We start from the raw sequence: 18,881 nt of genomic DNA, 5'->3' as shown, positions 1-18,881 counted from the left end.
TGTGTAATATGCAGTTTATTCGTGGGACTCTCAGTATATTATACATTATATATATCTTTAAAGTCTGCATCACTAGCATCTGCCACACTGTCTAGTGCAGGGTAACCACCAAATAAATGTTTAATAAAATAACAGATAAGTAACAGATAAGGGAAATGCCTGCTTTTTTTTGCTTTCCCCCATCTTCAGATGGGTTCTATGGGCTGTAAAATGAGTTAGAAAAGATTCTCTTTTCAGCAATAAGGTCTAGTGGAGACACAGCACAACTATGAGGCAAGCCAAGCTTGAAGGACGTTGTAACTCTTGCAATTTCATATTTCCGTGGGTTAAACGATGGGAAGACTTGTTTTTCCAAATACAGCCTATCCAGTTGTTTACCAGAAAAGAGAATCATTATGTTTCTTTAAAGCAGCATGAGAACAATAGCTATTGTTCTCAGCTTGATCTTGACTTAAAGTTTTCAAAACTTATAAAACAGACATCACTTTTTCTTTCTTTTCCCCACCAAGCCAGTCCTCACCGGGTGAAGTGTGAGTGTTATGGATTATTGGCAGAGTGTATTACATTAAATCAAATGAGGACATTTATTTTTTTAATTTTTCTTAAAGATTTATTTATTTGAGAGAGAGACAGAGACACAGGCAGAGGGAGAAGCAGGCTCCATGCAGGGAGCCTGATGTGGGATTCGATCCCGGGACTCCAGGATAACCCCCTGGACCAAAGGCAGGCTCTTGCCTCCTAGTTGCTGAGATCCTCGTTCTTGCCTGAGAACAAAAGCACTGGGAGGCGCCCCCCCCCCCCCCGTGTCCCCAAGGACTGCCTGGACCGTTGACAAGGCTGCCCCAGAGGCAAGGCTGCTCCGTGCTGGACCCACTGAAGAGGCATCTTGGACCTGCTCAGAGGGAGGTGGAAAAGCGGCTGCAGCACAGATATTTTCTCAGTGGTGTCGAAGCAAAGGGGACGTCCTGGCCAGGAAGGCCCCAGGGAACTGCCTGAAGGGCAAGATTGCAGGTGTCTCCCTAAAAGTGACATTGTCCCTTCTGACTGCAGCACATGGGCTCCGGCCATGAGCATCCCAGCTGCCTGGAATGATGGTGGAAATAGAAGTATGTCCAGGCACGGATATGGCGCTCCTTCCTCCCACTAGACTCCCTGTCCTGTGTGCGCTCGGCACCAGGTGCCCTGGGGGTGTTCATGGATACCAGTCTCTCCAGCCATGTGTGTGACACAGTCCAGAGGTACCCTGGCCAGGTGGCCCTGCGTGTGGGACACCAGGCGGGAACAGAAGTATCTTCAGGCCTGGGTTTCTTCTCCACAGTAACAGGTTGACTCTGGCCAAATGGGCCCCAGGTGCCCTGACAAGACCCCGGACGAGAAGACTGATTCTCCAGCACACTTATGTCTTGGGCCCTCTCACTGGAACGGTCTCTGTGTTCTGGACACGTGGAACCCGGGTGCTCAGACTGCAGGTGGAACATAAGGACCTCCAAACACAGCTGTGCTCTTGCCCCTCTGAGGGAGGTGTTTGCAGGTGATCTGAACACAAGGAGGAACAGAAGTGTCTTCTGGCCCATGTGTTTTCAGAGATGGTGTCTCCACCACTAGGAATGAGTGTGCTTGGCCTGGGGATTCCAGGTGGTCTGACTTTGGGGAAGAAGGAAAGTGTCTCCCAAGAGAGGCTCTGTCTGTCCACTGTAACAGAGATGCTACAGGCTGGCGGGACTCTGGGGTTCAGGTGTCAGCCTCCCCCAACATGAGTTGAAGTGCTGATTGTACCCCTCAGCCCTGTCCTAAAGCTGAGTGCTTCAGACATGGAGCTGGGGCCCAGGACTGACCTGCTCACCCCAGACCTGTCATTACCCCAAGGAGCTGCAGATGCCTTGAAAGGAAATGGGGTCTGGAGTGATGGTAGCAAAGTGTGAGCTGTGCCTAGACCTGGGCATCCTGACGAGGGCTCCTGTTCCAGAATCAGCAGCTGTGCAAATGGGGAAAATCCCCGGGGTCCACCCAAGGGCGGCTGACAGAGATGCCAAATGTGGACCATGCGTGTGTCACACATGCAAAAGTGACTGAGTGGTGCTCCCACCGTGTGGCTGTGCTTCAGTGGAGGTGAAGTCCGGAGCCTGTCCTGGGGCTGCCAGATTTCACACAGGTTAGAGCTAGCAAAGCTGTCGTGTGCGGGGGTGGGGGTGCTGTCAGGAGGAGGCCAGGAGGGGTGATGGTAGCCACATCCATTTCATCAAAGTCCGGGGCGAGTGTGGATGCCCAGTTGGCTGAAGTCCTGGGCCTGAAAGCAGGCAACCGCAAAACCAGTGATGGATTGGCTGGTAACGATGGGCCCTGGGAGGCCGACTCTGAAAATGGGGAGCTGTGCCCACATTGGTTACACCTCCCTCCGACATGCACTGGGAGGTCACATCTCCAGCTGTGCTGACTGCCTGGGGTAGAGACAGGGAAGCAGTGATGGGCTCCCACTGAGAACTGAGGGACTGGGGGACGTGAGGGAGACAAATGGGGGGGCTGGATGAAGGGGCAGTGATAGCTGCTTGGGGAACAAGAGCTGGGTGGGGAAAGGGGACAAGCTTGCTTTTTAAGAAGAGCCCATGAGGAGCAGTGGATTCCGTGTCGGTCCTGGGAACGTAGCAAGTGCCTCCTAGCTACCCACGTTCTAGGGCAGACCGTGCACTTTGAGCCTGATGCTTGTGACTCATCACTGGAATGTGTGGGGTTGGGTTTGGGGACACCTGCTTATAGGGGTCTACCCTAGTAGGACAAGCCTCCTTTGTGGTTCCTGGTAACATGTGAGACCCAAGTATCACCAAGTGGGCTGCAGCATTTTCTGTGGTCGGGGCAGATGGAGCAGCCTAACCTGCCCAGATGCTCTACCCCGTAACATCCCTTCCAGGCAGGCAGGTTCTCTTCACGTCTTTGTACACATTTTACAAATTACAAAGAGCACTGAACCCTCAGAACCTTCCTGAGATCCCCAATGGTAGCGAAGCCAGTATTTGAAGCTGGTCTGTCTCATTCCAGAGCTCACGCATCCACTACCTGACTGTGGTAGCCCCTCATCAGCAGGCACCATGGACCACCATTTTTAGAGTCAGACTGCTCAGCACCATGGCACCCCTGGAGGATCACACCCTGCCTACTAGGTCTGAATTGGTTGTGCTCGTTAGGCACCCACAGACCATGCTGGGCTCCTGTCCCTCAGAAGGTGTAGGACAGTGATCAGCAGGTGCCATCACACCTCCACAGGCACCTGTTGTCGTCTGTGGGAAACCACACAACTGTGTGTAGGAACTCTTGTCCCAGATGCAAGGACACAAGATGCACTGCAATTGGGTGCAGAATCCACTGGTTTAAGAGCCTTCTGTCCAGGCATAATCTCTCGTGGTAACTTCTTAACCCTGCTTTGCCTTAGGGTGAAGGAGATTCTCTTAGTTCCTACTTTTTAGAGAGAGATTTTGTTTTTTTTTTTTTTAAGATTTTATTTATTCATGAAAGACACAGGCAGAGACACAGGCAGAGGAAGAACCCGGCTCCATGTAGGGAGCCTGATGTGGGACTCGATCCCGGGACTCCAGGATCACGCCCTGAGTCGAAGGCAGCCGCTATCCACTGAGCCAATCAGGGATCCCCTCAGAGAGATTTAAGGCAATTTAAACTTCCTCAATTACTTCCCCTACAGCTATGAGATATGCAGAGGGCTTTTCTCCTTCTCTTACCATGGTAAATTGCATTGATTGATCTTACATATTAAACCAACCTTGCATTCCTACTGCAAATTCCCCTGGGTCATTCTAGGTTACCTTTTTAAATTTGGTTAGAAAAGAAAAAAAGAAAAATTAAAACAAAACAAACAAAAAAAATAAATTTGGTTAGGATTGATTTCCATATATGTTAAAGACTGTCATATCTGTGCTTATGAGGTATACTAATCCATACCTTTATTACTGTATTGTGGTATGAAGGGAGTGTTAACTTCATAGAATGGATGAAGAAACTCTGTTCTGTGTCTATTTTCTTTTCTTTAAAGATTTTACTTATTTTTGGGAACCCTGGGTGGCGCAGTGGTTTAGCGCCTGCCTTTGGCCCAGGGAACGATCCTGGAGACCCGGGATCGAATCCCACGTCGGGCTCCCAGTGCATGGAGCCTGCTTCTCCCTCTGCCTATGTCTCTGCCTCTCTCTCTGTGTGTGACTATCATAAATAAATTTAAAAAAATTAAAAAAAAAAGATTTTACTTATTTATTCATGAGAGACAGAGAGAGAGAGAGAGAGAGAGAGAGAGAGAGGCAGAGACATAGGGAGTGGAAGAAGCAGGCTCCATGCAGGAAGCTCAATGTGGACTCCATCCTGGGACCCCAGGATCACACCCTGGGCTGAAGGCAGACACTCAATAGCTGAACCACCCAGGTGGCCCATTCTTTTGTATTTTCTGAGTGTTTGTATAACATTGGTAAAATATCTTCTATGTATGATGAAATTCACCAGGAAATCTATTTGAACCTTGAATTTTCTTCCATAATGGTGTTTCTAGTCACCTTAAATTTGAATGTCTTCAGAATTGTAGCAATGTTACCTATTCCCCCTGATATTGATAATTTGAATTTTCACTCTTTATTTCATGGTTAATCTTACTAGATTTTATCCATTGTATTTACTTTTTAGCAACCTAACTTTAATTTTCTGTGCCCTATGTTTTTTCTTTCTAGTCTTTTATTTGTTATTTCTATTTTGTATTTAACTTGCTTTCTATTTCTGTTAAGATAGAACCTTCAATCACTCTCTTTAGACCTTTTTTTAATATAAAAACTTAAATCTTCAACATTCCTTTATGCACTGCTTTACTACATTCAGTAAATTTTTGTTTACTCTGTTTTAATTATCATGCAGTTCAAATTATTTTTGTTTCTATTTTTGTCATTTCTTCTTTGACCCATGGGTTATGTGAAAGTTTGTTTTCCTTTATTAGTAAATCTCTGTAGTTTTTCAAATATCTTAGTCATTGGTTTCTGCTTTAATTCTGCTGTGTCTATGGAAAAAAACTGTATATGTTCAATCTTTGGAAATTTGTTGACATTTAGTTTATGACCAAATATATGCCTAACCCGTAAACATTCCAAGTTCACTTGAAAAAGAAGCTTCTTCAGCTCATGCTGAAGATAGTGTTTCACAATACCATTAAGTGAAAATAAATCTTTTGCACTTTTATTTGCTTTTGTCTCCTTGTTCTAACAAGTGTGTAAACTACTGCTTTGGAAGACTCTATTTTATGTGCATCAGAATACATGGACAAAACTCACAGCAGCATGTTTATGTTACCAGTAGCTGAAAGCCATACAAAGGTGCAGCAACAGCAGAAAGGATAGGTAAATTGTCGGCACTACAGCGATGAAAATGGAGAATATCCAGATACACAGGATGACACGAGTGAATCATGTTTATTTTGAAGACACTAATGAGACCAAACAGAGCCCCTAATTTAGGATTTCATTCATATAAAGGTCGCTAACAGCCAAAATCAAACTATATGTTTGGATCTCAGACACTATAGGAAAAAGTATCCAACAAGACGGGTAATACCAACTTTCAAAATTAGGTTTTGGACCTCCTCTTGGTTTGGGGGGAGGAGCTCATTGTGACTGCATTGGAGTTCTCTGGACTATGGGCATTGCTACTATTCTTTTCGTTGCCTTCAGTGGTAGTTACACAGGTATCAAGTTAAAAAGATTCATTAAAATCTACATAAATAGTTTCACATTTCTTACATGTTTGCCATATTTCACAGTGTTATGGGCTGAATTGTGTTCCCCCAAATATGTTGAAGTCCTAGCTCCTCTTACCTCAGAATGTGACTGTATTTGGAGAAAGGGTTTTTAAAAGATAATTAAAAGGAAAATGAGTTTGCATGGGTGGACCCAATTCCAATATGACTGCTGTCCTTATCAAAAGAGGAGATTCAGATACAGACAACACAGAAGGAGGGACAACCATGTGAAGACATAGGAACAACATAGCTCATCTGCAAGCCAAGGAGAGAGACCTCCAAAGAAACCAACCTGCCAACATCTTCATGTTGCACTTCTGGCCTCCACACCGCAAAAAAAAAAAAAAAAAAAAAAAAAATTCTGTTGCTTGAGCCACCTAAACTGTGGTGCTTTGTTATGGCAACCCTAGCAAACTAATGCATATACTAAGAGTTTCTTTAAGAAACTATCAGGTGACTATCAGGTGAAGTAGAGAAAAAAATCCATACAAGTAAATAAAATTAAAACTTCCCCAAAAGGATTCATTTGGTTCCAAAAATCAGGGAAATCAGCATTATTCAGAAACAGACTGTTACAATTAAGGACATTGTGTGGAACTTAGACAAAACATTTTTTTTGAACAAAATGTATTTTGAGTCCAGTTGTGCTGTGTAACAGACCCTGGCATCTAGAGCCTCTAATATTGACATGAGGATGCTCGTTAGCTGAGTTGTGTGGATAAACTATTCAGTTCATATAAATAAAATAATTCCACACCTACTACTAAGAAAATAGAAATATGCTACAGAACCTATACAAAGACATTGATTTAGATATAAACTTACAGATAAAGGGGAACATGGTCTACTGAATTTTGGAACCCATTCTGGTTTGCCCCTGGATGTGACTCCTGTGAAAATGCTGAATGTAGCAAATGAGATTTTGTATATGGGAGCAAGTTACAAATCCGTGGCTCTTCAAATGAGATTATTCTGGATTATCTGGGTGGATCTATTCTAATCTCAGGAGCCCAATGCAGAGTAGTTTCTTTGGTTGGTTGGTAAAAAGGAAGGAAGAGAGATTCAAAGCATGAGAGAAGCACTCAACCCAGTGTTGCTGGCTTAAAAAAAAAAAAAACAAGGAGAGCACAAGGAATCTCGGAGTAGGAAATGAATTCTGAAAACCAAAACCCAAACCAAAGTGGCTGTGGAAGAGGGCCCAGGGCCCCAGATGAAAACTCTAGCCCTGACCAATACCTTGAGTTTGTCCCTGTGGGTTTTTATCAAAACACCCAGCAGAGCCTTTGAACTTTGAAGTTCAAGGGCTAGGAACCTTCAAGATAATAAATTATGTGTTGTTTTCAAACAATGAATTTATGGTTTGTTTTTGTTTTGTTTTTAAAGCAGTGATAGAAAACAAAAACAAGGACAGATATGCAAGAAGAGGAAAGAACTCAGCCAAGAATGTCTGATATGGGTGGGATCAATGTGGATAAGGAAATTGTTTCACTTTCTGTGGCTTCATTAATAATTATGTACATTAGGTGTGATCAGGTTAAGGTATCATTTATACATGATGCCTCATCCTAAAGTCACTAGGTGTGAACTGGACCAGCTACAGTAGCTACACATAGCCAGTAATCTATACCATCCCTGGCATTAAAAACAAGTTTTGCTTTCAGCCCATATATTTTTGGCTAGTGCGTGGGTTTGCTGCCAAGCTCTGTAGCTATCACTGAACACTGGGACCTTTGTCCTGGGAAGGGTATTTCCAGTACATGGGACTCTCAGTGCTAAAACCAAGACAGTCTGGTCAAACCAGGGTGGGTGGTTGGTTACCTTAGATAGTTTACTGCATCTACACAGGGCGAGCATGTGTCCCAACTCCTCTCTTTAAAAAATTAAAAAGTCCAAAAAAAAAAATTTAAAAAGAGAGTCACCATCTCTTTTTAAATTTTAGGCTAGTTATTTGCTCTGTAGTCATAGCTCTCTGATGGCTTGGGGAAAAAAAAGAATCATAAATTTGATGACAACCAAGCTTTTTTGTTGTTCTAAGTGTAGGAGAAATGTTCCTGGTAGCTTTTTCATCTTTTGTGGCAGCCAGTCTGCAGTCTTCTGCTTTAAAGCTATATTCTCCCACAGATACGTAATCACATTTCTTCCTTTATACAATAAAAGGTCATAATTTTTCTGTGTGTATAGGAAAAATACTTATTGCGTGTGGTATCATTTTAAAATTCTGCTTCATATTCTTATGACCCATTTTTTACTCCTATTGTAGGTCAAATTTTTTAAAACGCCTTTATTTATTTATTCATGAGAGGCACAGAGAGAGAGAGAGAGAGAGGCAGAGAGACACAGGCAGAGGGAAAAGTAGGCTCCATGCAGGCAGCCCGATGACTCCAGGATCACATCCTGAGCCCTAGGCAGATGCCCAACCACTCAGCTACCCAGGCACCCTTAGGGTAATTTTTTTATGGTAGGTTCATTTTGTTTTGCTTCATTATCCCAAGGCAAAAATTGTAAAACAATACTGATTCCAAAATGCCATTTGTCTTTTAAATGTCTCCCTGAATTATGTTCAGTATGTCCCCTTTCTTCCCCAATATATGTTTTATTTTTATTTGTTTTTGAAATGTTTTCTTTTCATGACACCCAAAAGCACATTGTTTTCTGCTTCCTTGGAAAAGAAGTTGCAAAATGCAGAGATTGTACTGGAGCATATTACCAACTCCTCCTCTTCCTCCTTCTCATTCTTCATCTTTTTCTTCTTCCCCCACCCTGCCCTTCTCCTCCTTTCATAATGGCTTGAAGCTATTGCACTGAGCAGTCTACTGTGTGAATAAGGCTTTGTTTACTCAGCAAATTCCCCATCATGGAACATTGCAGTGGTTTCCAGTTTATTTTACTTTAGAAATATTACTTTAGGGCAGCCCGAGTGGCTCAGTGGTTTAGCACCGCCTTCAGCCCAGGGCGTGATCCTGGAGACCCCGGATCGAGTCCCACGTGGGGCTCCTTGCGCTGAGCCTGCTTCTCTCTCTACCTCTTCCTGTGTCTCTACCTATTTCTGTGTGTCTCTCATGAATAAATAAATAAAATTTTTAAAAAATATTACTTTAATGAACAAGCATTTGCATGACTAAGGATATATTATCAATGCTAATTTTATTATTTTTTATTTTTATTTTTTAGATTTTATTTATTCATGAGAGACACAGAGAGGGAGAGAGGCAGGGACACAGATAGAGGAAGAAGCAGGCTCTATGCAAGGAGCCTGAGGTGAGACTCCATCCTAGGTCTCCGGGATCACGCCCGGGCTGAAGTGGCGCTAAACTGCTGAGTCACCCGGGCTGCCCTCAATGTTAATTTTAAATGGGAAATGTGAGTCAAGCATTAAAAGATAATGAAATGTTAATATGTATATTTTGGTTTTCCTCTAGATTTTAATGAATCCAACTAAAATCCATATCCCGTAGGTATTAATTTGATGGATTTGACCAATTTCGAAATGTGGATTATATTCTTTATTTGGATGAAAGTTGAAATCCTGAGAAACTCCTTTTTTTTTTTTTTTTAAATAACGTGAGTTTATTCAATAGAGACAACCTCAGACCCACAGACCATATTCTTATCCAAGTAGTCTTGGCTTTTCTTCACTGGGATCTTTTAGACAATGGAAATTTTAGGGTTGAAACATTTCTGGTTGATGTCACCTTGTCTTCTATTGATAGAGAAAGATGGGATGTCTTTTCTAGGAAGGAGGCAATATGGACACATTCTCAAAGAATTATGGTTGTGTGTTTTGACCACTCTGCAGCTTTTGAGGGACTGACACAGGGATTTATTTGCCTTTTTCTTGGCAGCGTTGCAATTTTCTCAGGGAGCAGCCTCCCAAGCAACATTTGCCAAAAAACAATTAAAAACATATACTAGCCACAACTGCCAGGGAATAGGGAGAACAGACATCACATGCAGTAGACAGAGCAAAATGTCTAGGAAGAAGCAAGTTGAATAAGGAGATCTATGGAGCAATAGGGCTTTGCAAAGTTCCCATATATACCAGGAAACCTAGAAGAACTTGTACGTTTCTAGGGCAAGTGCATGCTTAGAAAACACCTGAAAAGACCCCAAAATTTCTCTGGATGATTGTTAGGCTTCACACAAAGGAATTGAAGGCTAAGGCAGGAATGTAAAGACCTGGCTAAGCAGTGAAGGAGCAGCCCATCTCAGAGCGAATTTGTAAGGGATAAAGGGAATATATTTTTGTCTTAGTCTTCAGGCATTTAAAGAAGTCCCTATCAAATAGTTATCTTACCATTAAGCTAATGAAACAGAGATTTCAGTGACCACTCACAATAAATGATACCATCTATTAAAAATAATTTAGAAAAGTCACTAAACATACAACTAAAACCCACAACAAAAACAACAATCAACCATAAGGTAGGGACCGAGAATCTGATTTCCAGAGTTACTACATTTGAAATGTCCCATTATCCACCAAAAAATACAAGGAATACAAAAATAAAACAAGTGTGGCTCATTCATAGGAATATAGAAATAAACTGTCCTTGAGGAAGATCAAAACCAAAGTTTTTTAAGTCATCACCCTGAAACATACTCAAGGACTAAGGGCAACTGTGCACTAAGAACTGAGGATACCAGGGGAATAATGTCTCCCAAAACATAAAAGATCAATAAAGAGATAAAAAATTATAAAGAGGAAACAAATAGAAATCCAGAGCAAAAATGTATAATAACAAGTGAAAATTTCACCAGAGGGCTTCAATAGCATATTTGAGAAGACAGAAGAAATCATTGGTGAACTTAAAGACAGGTCAATCGAAATTAAACAGTCTAGGGAGAAGAAAGAAAAAGGAATGAAGAAAAATCAAGAGAGCCTAGTGGATATGTGGGACAATCTGAAAAATACTAACAGACACATAATGGGAATCCTAGAAGGAGAGAAGACAGAGTGAGAATTATGCATCTGAAGAAAAAGGCTGAAAATTCCCCTGACTTGATGAGAGACAGGAATCTATATACATCAAGAAGTTCAACAAAACTCCAAGTGGGTTGAAGTCAGATTCACACCAAAGAACATTATAATGAAATTGCCATAAACCCAAGGCAGAGAATCTTGCAAGCCAAGAAAGGAGCGATTATTGTGTTGAAGAGATTCTTAATATGACCAACATTCAATTTTCATCAGAAAACATGGATGCAAAAAAAAAATAAGAAAAAAGAAATCATGGATGCATCTTAACAGTGCTGATGGAAAAGATATCAATCTGTCATCAACCAACTTATTTTAACACTAACAATGAACAACTTATAATGGAAATGAAGAGAACAATTCCATTTATAAAATCATCAAAAAGGATAAAATACCTGGAAATAAACTTAACCAACATTATGCAAGACTTATATATGGAATCCCACATGTTGTTGAAAGCAACTATGGAGACCTGTATAAATGGAAAGATATTCATGCTCATATGACAATGCTGTTAAGATAGCAATACTCCTTAAACACTGATAGGACATCTCCATGCAGTGCTTCTTTGTAGAAATTGACAAGCTGATTTTCAAATTCATGTGTAAATCAAGGGGCCAAGAATTGCCTAATCTATCTTAGAAAATGAAGAACAAAGCTGGAGGACTCATACTTTGTGATTTAAAACTTACTATAAATTGGAGGCACCTGGGTGGCTCAGATGGTTAAGCATCTGCCTTTGGCTAAGGTCATGATCAAGCCCTGAGATCAAGCCCTGAGTCAGGCTCCCTACTTGTCCCTTTCTCTGCCCCTTTCCCCTGCTTGTTCTCTCTCCCTGTCTCTCAAATAAAATATACAATCTTAAAAAAAATAACTTACTACAAAATCTGTAGTAATTAAATAGTATGGTACTGGCAACAAAATAAGAGAGTCCAGGAATGAACCCACTTAATTGATTTTTGACAAGAGTTCCAAGGCCATTTCATGGGGAAAGAATAGTCTCTTCAACAAATGGAGATGGGACAACTGAATATCTACATGAAAGATATAAATTTGGAACCTTACCTTACTCCATATAAAGTTTTCAACTTTAAATGGATCATAGATGTAATAATGAGATAAAACTACAAAACTCTTAGAAGGAAACATAGGGATAAATCTTCAACATTGGACCTGGCAATTTAGTTCTTTTCAGGAAGGGAGGGTCCAGAGCTTAGATAGCAACCATCTCCCCCATGCCTTTGGGGGCTGTGATCAATTCATCACGATGAGAAAGTGGATGCCAGTGACACATGGGTCTGTTGTTCCTCTGAGTTGGTGATATGGGAAGAAGCATGAGTAGGGGGTGGATGTGGATGGTAATACAAAGCTTCCTTAGGAGAGAGGCTGACCACTGGCTTGGTTGTCTCCGTCATGGCAGGACCATGTGATGTTTGAGAATGTGTTTGTGTACTTCTCCCAGAAGAGTGGGTGTTCCTTGATGAGGCTCAGAGACTCCCCTACCATGACATGATGCTGGAGAACTTTGTACTTATAGTCTTACCTGCCAAGGCCCTCACTCTCAACCCATCCTGGCCTGTGCTCTTCCCTTCCCAATTTACTCAGGTACCATTCTATCCTTCCCATGGCCAGACCATGGGCACGAGCACTGCTTCATTCTTAGATTTCCTATAGTGGGTGTTGTGTCGGGAATGGGCTGTTCACACTCTTCTCTTCCAAGCAGCCCCAACAACTGCTGCCTGGAAGCCTAGTAGAAAAGGATTCAGGATTCAGGACTCTTACAGTCTGTCCAATGATTCCTACCCAGCTTGGCCTCTCTCTAGTCAGGTGACTATATACAGATGCATGGCACCTCTCTACCCCAAGCTCTTCCTTCTCCCCTTACCTGATATTTCTGAGGCCTGCCTGTGCCAGGAGTTTGGACATTGACATGATCAATGCTTTTAGGAACCACCAGGCTATGCTTGCAAGATACTTCCTCAGTAGTTCTTTATGTGAAACTTACTTTTAGTTCCCATGTTCTGTGCATGTTAAGTTGCTCACCTTCCCTGTATTTCCTTAAGACTTGTGTCTTCCAGGTCCTATTTAGTTTCCTGACAGGTATAAGTAGTGGGGGAAGACCTCAGTGCCTGACTAGTCAGACAGGAGTGCAGCTGCAGCTAGGGGAGCTCACAATGGGCCAGGCCTTGTGGGGAACTGGGGAGGGCATGATGTTAGGGCTTAGTTCAAATGAACTGGCAAACTGCCCCATGTTTACCATTTATTTCATACCAAAGCCACTTGTCACACCAAATTTCTACCTTTGTTTCTCCATTTGTAGACTTGTCGTCTTTACTCTGAGCTTTGGTTCCTGCTGAGTCCCCTAGTTATCAGCCTCCACATCTCACCTATTTTTCTCTACTACTCTCTCTGCAGCACTTTCCGGCATTGACCTACACATGATATGACATGTACACATATCCCTAAATAGTCCTTGGAAATCAGCTACCGTCTATTCTCATTGTGTGCTATAGTTTATGTTCTGTAAAGTCACCCCACACACTTAGTTAGTGAATATGGAATCACTGCCCCAGGGGAATTAAGGGATTAAGTTCTTGTAAGCCTTTGCACAACATTTTCGTCAACAGATCATTATTTAATGTCCTTTTGTGTGTGCTTCTGTTTAAAGACTCCTTATTTAATATATATTGTTGATTTGTTAACATTGAACTCATGGCCAACAGCTCGGTAACTCATGCCTGAACAAAGCTTATCTTATACACCTGTTTTTTCCACAAGGCCCATCACAGCCTTCTTATGCGTAGAGACGGAACAACACTTCAGTACTGTGTCTAGGAGTCATTTTATTTTATTTTATTATTTTATTTTTTGGGGGGCCATTTTAAAGATAAAAATCACCAAGCAGAAGTTCAAACTTGCTAAAAAAAAACCATGGCAGTAAATTATATCACACACAGGACCCTTATTTACAGTACTGAGCTGAAAGAGGAAGGCAGAGTGTTGCCTTTTTCAGCCTCAGCTAAGAGCATGCTTATGGAAACCCCAATCCAAGATCCTGAGTCTAGGCCAGGGTTTATATGGAATGGTTCCTATATCTGGCCACCAGTAGAGTCAGGTATAGAAAGTTATCCCTGGCATAAGTGCCAGCATGTCCAAATGCTTGAAGATGAGGCTGAGCTGAGAGTGTTCAGAGAACCACAGGTCTCTTTGCCTTCTGGTAGATCAGGAGAATAAAATTCAGGCCTGGAGTGACAGCTTGAGATGTTGGTTAAATGTTTTCCTGAGTGTGTTGGGAGCAATGGGATAGGCACAATGAAGTTATGTGGCCCAGGCCTTAACAGCCTCTCTGGCTGCAGAATGGAGAACAGATTTTGGGAGTGAGGGAGGCTACAGGGAGACCAGGGCTGAGGCTACTACATTAGTCCAGTTATGTTGTGGTGGTGACTGGGCCAGTACGAAGGCTGTGGAAGTGAGAGAAGTGGTTGGATTCTGGATATGGTTTTTAAGCATGGCTGGCTAGATTTTCCTAACATTGAGGATCAGAGAAGAAAAGGAGTTAGGGATTATCACTAAGGTTTTGGGAAAAAGAAAGGAAAGTTGGCAATAATTTTCAGTGGGAATATCAGTTTTGTTTTGGCCATGTCAAGAATCTGAGATATTTCAGAGAACACACTGCCTCCCTGCCTTAGAACTTGCATCATCCAGATACTCTGTTGGGCTGGGGTTAGGGGAGGGCTGGGGTGCTTCTTGAAGTGGACATGACTCTAGCTACCCAAACTGAGCTCAAGGGGACCCTAGCCGTACTGAGTGGCAAGTCAGAGGATGTGACATCAGGGCTGTGTTCAAGTCATACTACGAATCTGTTCTACTGTCACTATTGTTTTTCCTTCCCCCTTCTCAACACCTGCCCACTTGTCATTTCTACACTTCAACCCAGGGTGAAGCCTCAACTCTCTGGATTCCACGTCTCTCCCATTCTTCTCCCCTGCCCCCTCGTGGTGTTCTCCACCATCGCCCCATGCACACTGTGTTGTGAGATTATGTGGATATCCTCAGGCCATCTTGGAACATGAGCTACTCTAACACAAATCGATTTTCTTGGTCCAGGACACACTCACTGCACAGCACTTGTGTGCTACCAGACAAGACAAGTGCTAAACACCCTTTAGACTATGCCTCTCCTCTTTGTGGTAGCCCCTCCCATCCTTTTGTCCTTCATCTGGTCTTTCACTATGTCCTTCATTTCTCCCATGCTGTGACTTTAGAGGACCATTGCTGCACAGTGGCTTCTTCCTTGGCCTGACCCCAACTCCCTCCTCCTGACAATTCTGCAGACTCACATAAACACATCCATTGGTACATTAGACACACATTTGTGATGAGGTTACCTTCTCCCATGAAAGTCAACATGCACTTCACCTACATTTCTTTGCTTTTGGGTTATTGGCATTGAGGAGGCATTTTCTGAGCAGTGTTTCTGTAGAAGAGTGTTACAGATCCTTTCTCCAGAAATCCCATCCCTGTGAGAATTGTGTCTCAGTCTCAAAAGATAATTCACTCTTGGCTGAAAGACAAGGAACACATCCCAGGCAGAAATCATACACTTGGAGAACACATGGGGAACAAGTCTTCTGGGATAAACCTTCACCAGAACCAGTTCAGTAGAGAGAAACTATTGAGAAGGGATGGGGACAGGCCTTGTTTGTGAACTGCAAACTCCATGTCTTAAGGAAGTCCTTTGCCTGTGGCAAGATTGAGGGGTGCTTGCTGGTCAGTTCAGACCTTCTCTGGCCCAGGCCACCTACAAGAGGAAAGCCACATAGTGGCATTGAGTGTGGGGCAGCTACCACTACTTCCTTTTTATTCTTATTTATTGGTTGAAGTTGCTGAGTTACTTGTCCATTAGAACTGATCTCATTCTTGATTTGGCTTCTTGCACCTTTCTGATTTAGCATGCTGATCCTTCTCCCATCTTTCCTGTAAACTAAATATTGATGAGTTTAGGTGGCGCAGTGGTTTAGTGCCTGCCTTTGGCCCAGGGCGCAATCCTGGACACCTGGGATCGAATCCCACTTCGGGCTCCCAGTGCATGGAGCCTGCTTCTCCCTCTGCCTATGTCTCTGCCTCTCTCTCTCTCTCTCTCTCTCTCTGTGACTATCATAAATAAATAAAAATTAAAAAAATATTGATGAGATGGATAATTCGGGTCCACTCCTGGCAGACAGGTATGTATTGATAATACTTGGAGATACGTAGATATAACAGGTGTGTAATGGTGGCACACCTGGAAACACATGATATGACAGTATGTTTTGCTAGCATAGTGACAGTGCAGCACAACCTAGAGTCATACATGAATATTTGGGAGACCCTGTATGATAGGTTTGTAATAAACCGAAGTACAGCCTTGTGATCCTCCCAAATATGCCTTGGGATACTGTGCGATAGGGGATTGGGATGCTCACACTCTTCAACATGGCCTGAACCCATACATGGCACATCTAAAAGAGGAATGATGTGTGACAGATATGATACACATAAAGCTGACATATGCAAGACACATTGGGACCTCTGAGGATGGAGGAACTGACACACCACACAGCAAGTATGGTGACACAAATGCTCCATGGAGACTGTGAGATAGGAATGTGATAGGAGTGCCACAATGCCTGGTGTATAGGCCACATGCACACAACCACACAGTTCCCATGGGTCAAGTATGCTGAGGCAGGAAACTCCTGGCTTGAGAAAACAGCACTTCCACCAACCCTGAGGGTTTATTGATGCACTGATGGGGGTCAGAACAGGGAGCTAGGAGGTATATCTTACCACAACCTAGAGATTCACTCTAGAGACTCATATATGATGATTGAATGTGAGCACATGAAGATACATGGTGGAAAGAGACTGGTTTGAACCAGGTGGCAGAAGCCTTTACATTGCAATGCCCGTGAGAGAAGGCTTATAAGTAGTAATCCAATTAGGGCAGGAGGACAGGGGCTTTATGTGTTTTCCAGGAGGGGTCAACCCGTGTCCAGCCAATTTAGGAATGATTGATCAAAGGTGGTTCTGGAGGAGGTAGGGAATGTTCTTCCTTATAATAGGTTAGCAGCTATTATTTGGCATTGCCCTTTGTCCTCTGCACAGCCTCAGTCCCTCACTTTTCTGGATCCCTCCATGCCCAGTGTGCTAGTAATAAAGGGGCTTCTCAGAATCCTCTGACCAAACAGTCTGCAGGGAATGAACTGCAGGTATGAGCACAGGCTGTAGAGTCTGCAAAACTCAGTGTAGATTCCGGGTGTACTCCTTTTCTGGACTGTGACCTTATACAATTCTTCTCTCTGCAGTTGGCCTCAAGTCTAAACAGGGATATCAATAATTCCTCCCCTAGGTTGGGGAGATCAGAGAGGTCACGTGTGTGCTGTGCATCCCCTAGTGCCCATTCAGGTTTCAAGCCTCATCAGATGCCTTTTCTATGAGGGGCATGATGATAACTCTGCTTCTTTGCCCATGTCCACAGATACATGTTTGAGGGTGGCTGAAATTAATATAAGAGCAACACATAATGGAAGTGCTTCACAGGGGATCCCTGGGTGGCTCAGTGGTTTGGTGCCTGCCTTCAGATCCTGGAATCCCAGGATCGAGTCCTGTTTTGGGCTCCCTGCATGGAGCCTGCTTCTCCCTCTGCCTGTGTCTCTGCCTCTCTCTCTCTCTCTCTCTCTGTCTCTCATGAATAAATAAATAAAATCTTAAAAAAAAGGAAGTGCTTCACAGCCTTGTTACTGGGCTTAACACACATAGACCATGGACCAGAAGATCTGGGTTCACATTCAGCCTCTCCTTATCAGACTAATGACACTGGGCAACTTGCTAAGATCACTAACTGTGATATGGAGAAGACAGCTGTGAAGAATGGATAAAAGTAATAAAACACAATGAATTGAATTAACTAATATGTTATAGGCTGTATTGGAAAATGTTGACAATCTATAAAAACAAATGAGTAATATAAGCAAAGAGATGGAAATGCTAAGAATCAAAATGAAGTGCTAAAAATGAAAAAAACATGAAGAATGCATTTGATAGGTTCATCAGTAGACCAGACATGGCTGAAGAAAGAATCCATGAGCTTGGAGATAAGTCAATAGAAACTTCCCAAATGGAAGTGCAAAGAAAATAAAGAATGAAAAACATGGTACAGAATATCCAAGAGCTGTGGACAATTACCAAAGATGGAATAGATGCATAATAGAAATACCAGAAGGAGAAGAAAGAGGGAAGAGGAGAAGAAATATTTAAAATAGAAATGGCTGAGAATTTTCCAAAATTAACCACTTACATCAAACCCCATATCCAGGAAGCTGAGAAAAAATAGAATAAATACCAAAAGCAGAATAAATACCAAAAAACTACACCTAGGTATATCATATTCAAACTTCAGAAATCCAAGAAAGAAAGAAAATCTTGAAAGAAGCCAGGGAATGGGTAAGAAAAACAACTTATCTGTAGAGAAACAAGAATAAGAACCACATCAGACTTCATTTCAGAAACCATTCAAATGAAAAGATAGTGAAGTGAAATATTTAATGTTGAAAGAAAAACATCCCACCAACTTAGAGTTTTGTATCTGGTAAAATTATTCTTCAAAAGTAAAAGGAAAGTAACGACTTTCTCAGATAAACAAAATTGGGGGGAACCTGATTTGCAAGAAACGTTAAAAAACATTCTCCCAAGAAAAAAGGAAAATGGTATGTAGGGGTCAGAAACTCCTATCTCCATAAAGAAAGAGTCAGAGAAAGAATAAATGAAAGCAATATAAAATCTTTTATTTTTCTTTACTTATTTATGATAGTCACAGAGAGAGAGAGAGAGAGAGGGGCAGAGACACAGGCAGAGGGAGAAGCAGGCCCCATGCACCGGGAGCCCGACGTGGGATTTGATCCCGGGTCTCCAGGATCGCGCCCTGGGCCAAAGGCAGGCGCTAAACCACTCCGCCACCCAGGGATCCCTTATTTTTCTTATTTTTAGGTGTTCTAATAAATTTGTTCAAAGTAATAATAACAATGTCTCGGGTGTTACAGCATAGGGACAGAATGGAATAAACATTAGCAGTGTCTTAAGGGCTGGGAAGGA

General features: G+C 42.5%; 1 protein-coding gene across 8 annotated transcripts in view; it reads left to right on the top strand.

Annotated features, from left to right (window-relative positions):
• ZNF599 (zinc finger protein 599) overlaps positions 1–18,881 on the top strand; it is a 45,041-nt gene that overhangs the window by 2,766 nt on the left and 23,394 nt on the right. The gene's annotated exons all lie outside the window — the stretch shown is intronic.

This window comes from Canis lupus, chromosome 1 (genome assembly GCF_003254725.2).
Source record: "Canis lupus dingo isolate Sandy chromosome 1, ASM325472v2, whole genome shotgun sequence".
Classification (NCBI taxonomy): Eukaryota; Metazoa; Chordata; class Mammalia; order Carnivora; family Canidae; genus Canis; species Canis lupus.
The sequence above is the reverse complement of the archived record's forward strand: the minus strand, read 5'-3'. Positions and strand labels throughout refer to the sequence as shown.